Source organism: Salmo trutta, chromosome 5 (genome assembly GCF_901001165.1).
Source record: "Salmo trutta chromosome 5, fSalTru1.1, whole genome shotgun sequence".
Classification (NCBI taxonomy): Eukaryota; Metazoa; Chordata; class Actinopteri; order Salmoniformes; family Salmonidae; genus Salmo; species Salmo trutta.
In genome coordinates this window covers 48,522,373-48,535,307 of record NC_042961.1, presented here as the reverse complement: position 1 = coordinate 48,535,307, position 12,935 = coordinate 48,522,373, and the positions used below count along the sequence as shown (strand labels likewise).

Below are 12,935 nucleotides of genomic sequence, written 5' to 3'. Positions count from 1 at the left end.
AATATAACTTATTACTGTCATTACTTAACGTTATTTAGGCATTTATTATTTGTCCGCTAGCCACCTGATCATGGCACATCAAAGAAGTTCACATTTCTCCTCTTCTGAAAAAAATATATTGTCGGAGCTGATGGAGGAATTTAGTAACGTACTGGAGTGGAGGATAAAAAGACAGACAACACGACTGTCAAAGAAGACACCTTAGCCATTTTTTTGTGACCGATTTAATGTTTCGACACGGATTAAAATGAAGAGGGACCCAATCGGATGAAGGCGTACTGGAAAAACTTCAACGTAAAAGACGGCAGAGGAGAGGCGGGGGCTATTTCAGTCCGGAGGGGGGCCTCCGTCCAAGGGAATTGATCCTCCGAGAAGATATGCGAGATGATTCCCCAGCAGTTTGCCCCTCTCCTTAACCCCTACGATGACGACGAACAACTCGACCAACCAATATTTAGTAAGCATAAATAACTAGTAAATATCAATGACTATAATGCACATTAAAACTAACGTTAACACTACTTCACTACAATGTTACCATTGTCAGTCGCGTTACAGCATGTTGCATAACATCATCATTCGTACCAAGGCTGGGCATATCATACGCCCCAATTCAATTGTTGTACAAAATGGGCACGTAAAAAGTTTACTAATAATTTGTTCATTTCCTTTCCTTTAGTTGAGCTGACAGCCTGTGCCATGGTGAAACAGCAGTGCCTGGATCTTGCACCAGGAGCAAAAACACCAGACATGCCAAGCAAACGCCCCAGAACACACATGAACCAAGCTAATTTTGATGTTTTGGAGCTGGAGAGAGTGAGAAATATACTGGAGATTGAGGTCCTGAATTTACAAAAAGAGCTACTGAGAATTCAGAAACAAACTCCTTCAGGGAAACAGATGCCCACTGTGTAAAAAAATGCTGATCTTTTTATTTATTAAAAAAATTATTTATTAAGACAAATATGTATTAAAACAATAATTTCCCAAGCAATTTGGTGGCCTCCAGTCTTGTCCCCACTCTTGTGTTCTAGAGCTTCCATGTCCACCCTGTATGGTATTGAGAATAAGTCTTAATAATACATTTTAATACAGATAGCCTAATTAGGAATTGTACATGTCTATCAAAATATAATATTGCTTTTTACATGTTACCAATACACACCTTATGCTGCAAAATGGTTCTCAATCAAGGTTCACCTCACAGCATTCCCATTTACATTGGCAGCATGTTGCACCTGGCCATCTTCATTCTCAGGTAGGTCCTCCTCAGTCTCCTGCCAAAGTTTTATACAGAACTGCCACTGCAATAATGATTGTCAGTGTAGTGTCCATCTTCGTATGGAGCCACTCCTGTAGGCACAGTAATCTTTTTTTCCCACACTCATAACTCTCTATTATACATCTTGCCAGGATATGAGAGGTGTTGTATTCTCTTTCTTCAGGTGTCTGTGGGTTTAAAAGGGGAGTGCTAAGGTACCCAAGACAGGCATATCCATTGTCACCTAGTAGGTGGCCTTCATATGCCCCCCTTTCCAGCATTGCACACAGATGACTATTGTCAAAGATTCTGCTGTCATTGGTGGATCCTGGCCATCTAGCTACGATGCTGGTGAGCTGACCTTTGTCATCACAGACAGCCTGCAAGTTGATGGAGCAGTAACCTTTCCGATTACGGAATAGTTCTCCATTCTCACCACCAGGGTTGGGAATAGGAATGTGTGTACAGTATTGCCCCTAGTACACCTGGGAATTTAGCGCTTCTGTACAATCCAGCTGCTGTTTCCTCTGTAGGATTAAACCTTAGGTACTGATTTTTCAGACTGGCAATAGCACTGGACACTGACTACAATCCTGCAGACGGTTGACTTGTAGAGTCCAAAAAGGTCCCCATCCACCATCAGGAAACATCCAGTTGCGTAGAAACGTAGGGCCTCATCATTATCATAAAATTCAACAGGATTTAACCTGGCTCTAATTATTCTGTGATGAACTCTGTGTTGTTTTGGTCTTTCCACAGTATATATGCTGCCATTTTATCAGGTAAACCAACCCAAGTGGCAGTTTAGAATGAATCTTCAATCTAAATGTATATTCTTTTTTTTATTCAGCAACAGGCTTAAAATTAATCTAGGTTTAAAGTGAAAACTAAACTTATATTAGAGGAAGGATTTAATTTAACTAGGACTAATTTAGAACTAGTTTTAAAGTTGGGTGCAACAAGATTAATAGATAAACATTGATTTAACCCAGTTTGAGTTCATCAATGTTGGTGCAACCCACCCGACGAGAACATTTCAATGCTTGCTATTTCCTCATAGAGGATGATGAGGTGGCCAATCAGCGGTCTACTTGCATTAATATTTTGAATGACCGCTATTCACCTCATTTTCAACGGAAATATGGACAGAGTCTGTTTAGTTTTTTTTTGTGGGGGACTCCCGGTTAAGCACTTCCAGCCAATAGTTCGCAGGTAGTTAGCTAGCTAGCTAACTAACTCGGTATCGCTTTTCACAACTTTCCAAACGTGGATTTATGCAAAACAGGCATTTTATGTTCGGTAAGGGGATGCCACAATAACTTGCAGAAACAGAAGCTGTTCATGGAGCAGGAGTGTTTTTACCACCAAACTTTTTTGAGGAGCGAGTGCAGTTGTGAGGCGCCTTTTGATTTGCACCCACCTAAGGACGAGGAGTCGCTTTGGCTCAAAGCATTGAACTTGAAGAAACCACTTAACCGACCCTATGTGTGTTCCTATCATTTTGTAGACAAGAGGCCGACTGAAGAACATCCTTTCCCTGAGAAATGGCTGCTCCAGTACCGACCAGAAAGTGATATCTCATCAGGACATCAATACATACAGGTAGCTGTTAGCTAACTCCTACTCCCTAGCTATCGACACAGATGGGTGTCCTGAATCAGGCAGAAGTTAGCTAGCTTAGCTAACTATGTTACTAGTTGGTAGCCACTCCTAAGTCCTAACATACTGTAGCTAGCTAACTGTTTCCTAGCTTATTCACTTAGCTAGCTAGCTTGAAGGCAGCCTATCGGATACATTGTTGCTAGCTAACTAGCCTAGCTAGTTAGACCTTACATTGTTAGTTATCCAACAACTTCTGTCTGACAATGTCTACCCCATGCCATGATTATCCTCAACTAGCAGTGGATACTCTACAAACAGTCGACCCAGCACAACAGCCCATTCAGCAACCCGCTCAGGTCAGCGGTGCCCGTTTGTCCCTCCCAGATAAATATGACAGCACCCCATCTAAATGACGTGGCTTCCAACTTCAGTGCTCCCTCTACTTTACACGCCAGAGGAGAGCTCCCACCACCAAGAGGTCCAAGGTTGCCACGGTTATTTCTCTGCTGAGAAATGTATCTCCCTTCCTCGGTGACCACTCTGTATCAAAGCCTGAACCCATGGAGGTAGGGGTCACATGCCTCCCCGCGACAGAGCGACGCAGACGGAGACAGCTGGGGCTCTGTCTGTATTGTGGTCAAGGAGGGCTCCAGCGGTGTCCGGCACTTCCTAATCCGGGATCCAAAAGAGCAGAGGGATGGTCATGTGATCTTCCACCTCCTGAGACAGGAGTGAGTATTCCATCTTTATCACTCTATGCTAAACTCTTTTTGGTGTCCATCACACTAGTTGACTGTCCCTCATGTACTGTGTCTACAGTGTACTGTGTCTACAGTGGATTCCGGTGCCGCGGGAACTTTATTGACCAGACCCTTGCCTCCTCTCTTAACATCATCACATACCTGCTCTCCTCTCCTTTCCCGGTTCAAGCTCTCGATAGTTGGCCACTAGTATCCGGAACCATTACCATTACACACCCAACAACTCACCCTCACCGTGGAGTCCATTCATCAGGATAACATCCCCTTCTTCATTACTAGTTCACAAGATCATCCTCGGCCTCCCTTGGCTTCAACGCCATAACCCCACCATCTCATGGTCAAGGATGAGAATCAGACTGGTCACCCGAATATCGGAGGACCTGCCTCCCCATCCCCTGTGGTTCCACGTCGGTTGAGAGTCCTGTGGTTTCCCTTCAGCCCAACATTCGGGAGGTATTCTCCAAGACCCGTGCCACCTGTCTTCCTCCTCATCGCCTCTGGGACTGTGCCATCGACCTGCTTGCAGGTTCAGCGCCTCCACCCAGACGTATCTACCCTCTGTCTGTGGCTGAGACCCAGGCCATGGAGGATTACATCCAAGAGGCGCTCCAACAGGGTTTCATCTGCACGTCCACATCTCCTACGTTCTTCGTGGCCAAGAAGGATGACGGGTTAAGTCCATGCATTGATTATAGAGGACTCAATGAAATCACCACGAAGTATCGGTACCCTCTCCTGTTGGTGCCGGCAGCCAACGAACAGCTCCGTGGGGCCCGGTTCTTTACCAAACTGGACCTGCGGAGTGCTTACAGTCTGATCTGCATCCAGAAGGGGGATGAGTGGAAGACTGCGTTTAGCACAATGTCTGGTCACTACGAGTACCCGGTGATGCCATTTGGCTTAGCCAATGCTCCTTCAGTGTTCCAAGCATTTGTTAGCGAGGTGTTCAGGGACATGCTCGGACGCAAGGTGGTTGTGTATATCGATGACATCCTGGTCTACTCAGCTACCCTGGAGGATCACATCACTCACGTTCGGGCAGTCCTGGAACGCCTCCTGGCTCACCACCTGTTCTTCAAGGCTGAGAAGTGCCAATTTCATCAGAGGGCTGTCTCCTTCTTAGGCTAACAAATCAGCCCGCAGGGAGTGAGGAATAACGACAAGAAGGTAGATGCGGTCAGGTCATGGCCAGTCCCAACCACCATAAAGGGGTTACAACGGTTTTTGTGGTTTTCCAACTTCTACCGCCGTTTCACCAGGAACTTCAGCTCCGTCGCCGCTATTCTCACCTCTCTCCTTAAGGGTGGTGTGGAGCCCAGCAGCCGACGAGGCCTTCTGTCTACTGAAGGGATGTTTCACCCCTGCCCCTTTGCTCAAACACCCAGATCCCATGATATCCTTTGTGGTGGAGGTGGACGCTTCAGAGGTGGGCATGGGGGCAATTCTGTCTCAACGACATGGTAATCCACAGAAATTGTACCCTTGTGCATATTACTCTAAGGAACTGTCCCCTGCAGAGAGGAATTACGGCGTCGGTGATCGTGAGCTCCTGGTGGTGAAGTTGGCATTAGAGGAATGGAGACACTGGCTGGAGGGCGCCAAGGAACCATTATTCATCCTCACCGACCATCAGAACCTAGAGTACATACAGACAGCGAGGAGGCTGAATCCACACCAAGCAAGTTGGGCCCTTTTCTGCACAAGGTTTGACTTCACGCTGACCTATTGCCCAGGTTAAAAGAACACCAAGGCCGATACCCTGTCCCATTTCTGATTCGGGAGAGGGTCCTGTCCAGAATGCACCTATAATCCCTTCCTCCCGAGTTCTAGCCCCTGTGGTCTGAGACTTAGATGTGGACATCCGCCAGGCTCTGGAGAGGGAGCCCACACCCACTAACTGTCCTCCTGAGCGCATCTACATTCCTATGGGGATAAGGAACCGGCTACTGACCTGGGCACACACATCTGTCATCGCTGGACATCCAGGTATTTGTTGCACTTCCCAATCCATCTCTGAGAAATACTGGTGGCCCACCTTGGCACAGGATGTCACTCGCTACATCAACTCCTGTTCCGTACGTGCCCAAACCAACCACCCCCCCCTCCCCCCCGGAATGTTCCAGCAGGAAACTCCTTCCCCTTCCTGTGCCTCAGTGTCCCAGATCCCATCTATCCATCCATTGACTTTGTTACTGATCTCCCCTCCTCTGACGGTTTTACCACCATTTTGGTGGTTGTGGATAGATTTTCAAAATCCTGTTGTGTAATCCATCTTTCTGTTCTCCCTACTGCTCTCCAGGTCGCTGAGGCACTATTCCAGCAGGTCTTCTGGCATTATGGAGGACATTGGCCCACAATTCACATCACAGGTATGGAGAGACTTTATGGAGCAGCTCGGGGTCACGGTCAGCCTCACCTCTGGGTACCGGCCTCACATAAGACTGCAGCGTGCCGTCCATCGTCAAGAGGAGCAGGCACACCGCCACCGCAGTGTGACCCTTGTGTTCCAGCCTGGGGATCGTGTCTGGTTTTCTACCAGAAACCTCCTACTCCGCTTGCCCTGCAAGAAACTCAGCCCCCGGTTTGTGGGGCCATTCAAGGTTCTCCGGAGGGTCAATGAGGTGACGTTACAGGTTACAGAAGGCCTCGTCAGCTTTCCAGTGACTACCGTATCTCATCTTTTCATGTCTCCCTTCTTAGGCCAGTGGTTCCTGGTCCCCTAGCTGATACTGTCCCCCACGACACCGCTCCACCTCCCCTAGACATCAAGGGGAGTCCGGCCTATGCCGTCAGATCCCTACTGGACTCCCGGCTCCAGTACCTGGTGGACTGGGAGGGGTATGGCCCAGAGGAGTGGTGTTGGGTTCCAGTGGAGGACATTCTGGATCCCAACATCATACGTGATTTCCACCTCACCGACCGGCCTACTCCTTGTCCTCTGGGTCATCAGCGCCGTCCTGCGGCTGGAGCCGTGTGTCAGAGGGGGGGGGGGGGGGGGTACTGTCACGTCTACTCCCGCTCCTCCCCTCAGGCGTTCGACGTCACCATTATATGAACCACCGGTCCTGGGATCCATCATTACGCACACCTGGCATCAATCATTACGCACACCTGCACGTCATCATGAGGCACACCTCTTCTCCATTACCTCACTTATTACCTCTCCTATATCTGCCACTCTCTTAGGTTCCTTCCCCAGTCAGTATTGATCCTGTGTTAATGCAAAGATGCTACTGTTATGTTGTCTCGGTCCATGTTTGTTGTTTTATTAAACATTTCCCCTGCACCTGCTTCTCAACTCAGTGTCTTCGCTACACGTATGATCCCACAACGTTTTGAGCTAGCTAGCTAATGTTCGCAAAATGGCAAGAACGCCACAATAGAAGTCCTGCACAAAGCAGAATATTCGGACACTGTTTTGTTTCTGAGTTAATAAGGTGAATACGTCCACACCATTCTGTTGGGGTACACCCGTGCCATAGATGTAGTAAAGAGGTCAATGGAACTCGACCCAAAGAATGGACATGCCATGGAATCATGTGGGGTAAAGATGCCGCTTGCCCCCCAGCAAAATGGGGAGTCATTAAAACTCGTTTTTCAACCCCTCCACAAATTTCTTGTTAACAAACTATAGTTTTGGTCGGTTAGGACATCTACTTTGTGCATGACACAAGTAATTTTTCCAACAATTGTTTACAGACAGATTATTTCACTTATAAATCACTGTATCACAATTTCAATGGGTCAGAAGTTTACATGCATTAAGAAGACTGTGCCTTTAAACAGCTTGGAAAATTCCAGAAAATGATGTCTTGGCTTTAGAAGCTTCTGATAGGCTAATTGACAGCATTTGAGTCAATTGGAGGTGTACTTGTGGATGTATTTCAAGGCCTACCTTCAAACTCAGTGCCTGTTTGACATAATGGGAAAATCAAAAGAAATCAGCCAAGACCTCAGAAAAAAAATTGTAGACCTCCACAAGTCTGGTTCATCCTTGGGAGCAATTTCCAAATGCCTTAAGGTACCACGTTCATCTGTACAAACAATAGTACGCAAGTATAAACACCATGAGACCACGCAGCCGTCATACCACTCTGGAAGGAGACGCATTCTGTCTCCTAGATATGAACATACTTTGGTGCAAAAACTGCAAATCAATCCCAGAACAACAGCAAAAGACCTTGTGAAGATGCTGGAGGAAACCGGTACAAAAGTATCTATATCCACAGTAAAACGAGTCCTATATCGACATAACCTGAAAGGCTGCTCAGCAAGGAAGACGCCACTGCTCCAAAACCGCCATATAAAAAACAGACTACGGTTTGCAACTGCACATGGGGACAAAGATCGTACTTTTTGGAGAAATGTCCTCTGGTCTGATGAAACAAAAATAGAACTGTTTGGCCATAATGTCCATCATTATGTTTGGAGGAAAAACGGGGAGGCTTGCAAGCCGAAGAACACCATCCCAACCGTGAAGCACAGGGGTGGCAGCATCGTGTTGTGGGGGTGCTTTGCTGCAGGAGGGACTTGTGCACTTCACAAAATAGATGGCATCATGAGGGAGGAGAATTATGTGGATATATTGAAGCAACATCTCAAGACATCAGTCAGGAAGTTAAAGCTTGGTCGCAAATGGGTCTTCCAAATGGTAACTGACCCCAAGCATACTTCCAAAGTTGTGGCAAAATGGCTTAAGGACAACAAAGTCAAGGTATTGGAGTGGCCATCACAAAGCCCTGACCTCAATCCTATTGAAAATATGTGGGCAGAACTGAAAAAGTGTGTGTGAGCAAGGAGGCCTACAAACCTGACTCAGTTACATCAGCTCTGTCAGGATTAATGGGCCAAAATTCACCCAACTTATTGTGCGAAGCTTGTGAAAGCCTACCCGAAACGTTTGACCCAAGTTAAACAATTTAAAGGCAATGCTACCAAATACTAATTGAGTGTATGTAAACTTCTGACCCACTGGGAATGTGATGAAAGAAATAATTCTCTCTACTATTATTCTAACATTTCACATTCTTAAAATAAAGTGGTGATCCTAACTGACCTAAAACACGGAATTGTTACTAGGATTAAATGTCAGGAATTGTGAAAAACTGAGTTTAATGCTTGTATGGATTTCAGCTCCAATACATGTTCATGTCATCACCAATCAACTGCATCAGAGTTAAAAAACGACTATCACCACCAATTTCTCTATGCTAGCTATGCTACCAGCTTATAGGAACAAGCAGTCACTTCTTCTAAACCTAAAAAAGGGACTACTTGTGAATGTTATGCAGCGAAAACAGCCAAAGATATTTTAATCTGATTTTAGTAACCACGTTGTGGGCCTGTTACAATTCATCACATACGATGGATTTGACAAATATCCACTTTGTTAAATCAGATTTCTTGAATGTGCGCCAATCCGGCGTCTTTCTATCCCCCATGGTCTGCGTTCCTTTAATGTTAACTAGAGTCTGCCTGCAAGCTGAAAATCTTTACCATTGTGTGTGTACATGTTTAGGCTACCTGCCCCTCCCCCTTCCGGAAGATAGGCTACTGTGCTGCCGTTAGAATTCTTTCTACGTTTCACCTTTATTTAACTAGGCAAGTCAGTTAAGAATTTGTTCTTATTTACAATGACGTCCTACCCGGACGACGTTGGACCAATTGTGCACTGCGCTATGTGACTCCCGATCACGGCCGGTTGTGACACAGCCCGGTATCGAACCAGGGTCTGTAATGACGTCTCCAGCACTGCGATGTGGTGCCTTAGACCACTGCGCCACTCAGGAGCCCAAAGCGTGAGAAGATGGGGAGAAAGATTTTTAATTAGCTAGAGAAGAATGGATTAACCTTTTCAATGATAGTTAAGGATACTATAGACCTAGTTATTACGTTGAATTTATTAACTACAAAAAGGTAAGACGTGTTTTTAATTATATTGCCGCTTTGCACACACAAGCTTGTTAGCTTCCTAGTTCAGGCTTATTAGCTAGCTAATCAAATAAAAATGTATTGGTCACATACACATATTTAGCAGATGTTATTGCTGGTGTAACGAAATGCTTGTGGTCCTAGCTCCAACAGTGCAGTAGTATCTAACAATTCAAAACAATACACACATTTAAAAGTAAAAGAATGGAATTAAGAAATATATAAATATTAGGATGAGCAATGTCACAGTGCCATTGACTAAAATACAGTAGAATAGAATACAGTATTGTAGCAGGCTCAAGGGTGTGGGGTTTCCACGTCACCAAGTTCAATAACAAAACACGCAGAAGGAGCACAACGAGAATGCAAACGGGGAATTTATTAGGAATATTTGCATACGGTGGGAAAACGGGGAATCCAGCAACCAGTTCACAATGAGTAATCATACAGATAATTTTCCTGCTTCTCACACTCTCCATAACACGCGTTTCCCTCTTTGTGTAGCCCGCTTCCTCTTTTATCCCCAAGCACTCAATGGCTTATCGATCCATATAAGGCTCAGGGGTGGAGCCAGCGGGCTGCAAGATATCTTCCTTCAATCACCACTCCCCTCACCTCTCCCTGCCGTCTGCCACAGTATATACATATGAAAGGAGTAAAACAGTATGTAAACATTATTAAAGTGACCAGTGATTCCATGTCTATATATATATATATATAGGGCAGCAGCCTCTAAGGTGGTGGTAGCCAGCTAGTGATGGCTATTTAACAGTCTGATGGCCTTGAGACAAGCTGTTTTTCAGTCTCTCGGTCCCAGCTTTGATGCACCTGTACTGACCACGCCCACTGGATGGTAGCTGGGTGTACAGGCCGTGGATTGGGTGGTTGATGTCCTTGATGATCTTTTTGGCCTTCCTGTGACATCTGGTGCTGTAGGTGTCCCGGAGGACAGGCAGTGTGCCCCCGGTGATGCGTTGGGCAGACCTCACCATCCTCTGGAGAGCCCAGCGGTTGCGGGCGGTGCAGTTACTGTACCAAGCGGTGATGCAAGATGCTCTAAAAAATGTACATTTTTTGATAGTGTTTTACCACCTTTTCTCCCCAATTTCGTGATATCCAATAGCGAACCAACTACGATCTTGTCTCATCACTACAACTTCCCAACAGGCTCAGGAGAGGCGAAGGTCGAGTCCTACGTCCTCTGAAACATGACCCGCCAAACCACGCTCCTTAACAACCGCCCACTTAACCCGGAAGCTAGCTGCACCAATGTGTTGGAGGAAACACCGTTCAACTGACGACCGCAGTCAGCTTGCGCCGCCTTATGGGACTCCCGGTCACGGCCGGTTGTGACACAGCCTGAGATCGAACCCGGGTCTGTAGTGACACTGAACCAATTGGTTCAGTGACTGCTGAACCAATCGGGAGGCCTTCACTGACATTTTTAACCTGTCACTGACCGAGTCTGTAATACCTACATGTTTCAAGCAGACCACCATACTTCCCTACCAAGCAAAAAGGCAGTAACTGCTCATTTGGTCGAAAATGAGTTAATGTCATTTTTGCTACATTAAATACATGCTTAATCATGTGGACAAGGATCCTGCCTCTATTGTTTTGTGTTTTGGAGAAAATGGGGGTCATGTTAGCAGTAACTGCATAAAGTTACTGTGAAACCAAGGTAAATAAAAGCATTTTTTCTCAGTTCCACGCTATGAGCAGTTACTGCCTTTTTTCTTGGTAGGACAGCATAGTCCCTGTGCCCAAGAACACCAAGGTAACCTGACTAAATGACTACCGATCCGTAGCACTCACGTCTGTAGCCATGAAATGCTTTGAAAGGCTGGTCATGGCTCACATCCACACCATCATCCCAGAAACCCTAGACCCACTCCAATTCACATACCACCCCAACAGATCCACAGATGACACAATCTCTATTGCACTCCACACTGCCCTTTCCACTTGGACAAAAATAACACCTATGTGAGAATGCAGCTCAGTGTTCAACTCCATAGTGCCCTCAAAGCTCATTACTAAGTTAGGACCCTGGGACTAACCACCTCCCTCTGTAACTGGATCTTGTACTTCCTGACTGGCCGCCCCCAGGTGGCAAGGATAGGCAACAACACATCTGCCACGCTGATCCTCAGCACAGGTGCGTGTTTAATCCCCTCCTGAACTCCCTATTCACCCATGACTGCATGGCCAAGCACGACTCCAACACTATCATTAAGTTTGCCAAAGACACAACGGTGGTAAGCCGGATCACCGACAATGATGAGACAACCTATAAGGAGGTCAGAGACCTGGCAGTGTGGTGCCAGAACAACAAACTCTCCCTCAACGTGATCAAGACAATGGAGATGATCGTGGACTACAGGAAAAGGAGGGCCGAACATTCCCTCATTCTCATCAACGGGGCTGTAGTGGAGCAGGTTGAAAGCTTCAAGTTCCTTGATGTCCACATCACCAACAAACTATTATGGTCCAAACACACCAACACAGTTGTGAAGAGGGCAAGACAATGCCTGTTCTCCCTCAGTAGACTGAAAAGATTTGGCATGGGTCCTCAGATCCTCAAAAAGCTATACAGCTGCACCATCGAGAGCATCCTGACTGGTTGCATCATCGCCTGGTATGACAACTGCTCAGCCTCCAACCGCAGAGGGGGCCAAGATTTGGGCCATCCAGGACCTCTATACCAGGCGGTGTCAGAGGAAGTCCCTAAAAATTGCCAAAGACTCCACCCACCCTAGTCATAGACTGTTCTTTCTGCTACCGCACAGCAAGAAGTACTGGAGCGCCAAGTCTAGGGACAAAAGGCTTCTTAACAGCTTCTACCCCAAAGCCATAAGACTGCTAAACAGCTAATCAAATGGCTACCCAGACTATTTGCATTGATTTGATTTGAAGCATGTGTCAGTAGTACTGATTGGATTGAAAAAAAGGCAGTGCTGCTCTCGGATGAGCTTTCTCAATTCAAATCTTAAATTTAGCATAATAATTTCACAATACTGACGACGGATCAGCTCCTTGAGCGATATTACCACCGACGGCTACAAATATTGAGGTGGCGTATTTTAACACTTACCCAATAAAAATGCACAAAATCATGGATTTGGCACATCGTTGCGTACGTAAGGCTAAACATTTATTAACTATATTGAGACAAATTACAGACAGTAGCCTACAACAAACTAAATAACTAAATTGATTGAACATGACATTTATTTCAATATTGAAATAGGCCTATAGCCTACTGTATTTATATTTTCATGCTGTTATCTCGCTCTTCATTTGAAGCATCTTTTTATACCTAGCTTGTTTGTATTAATTGCAAATACATTGGCAACTGTATTTGTTGTAGTAACCTTTGT

The 12,935-nt window shown here is 45.9% G+C and overlaps 1 long non-coding RNA gene across 1 annotated transcript; it reads left to right on the top strand.

Annotated features, from left to right (window-relative positions):
• The first annotated feature begins 304 nt into the window (after positions 1–304).
• On the top strand, positions 305–988 carry LOC115193422 (uncharacterized). The gene is made up of 2 exons (XR_003878172.1): positions 305–457; positions 680–988. It is a non-coding gene; the product is annotated as an uncharacterized LOC115193422 (long non-coding RNA).
• Positions 989–12,935: the final 11,947 nt, after the last annotated feature.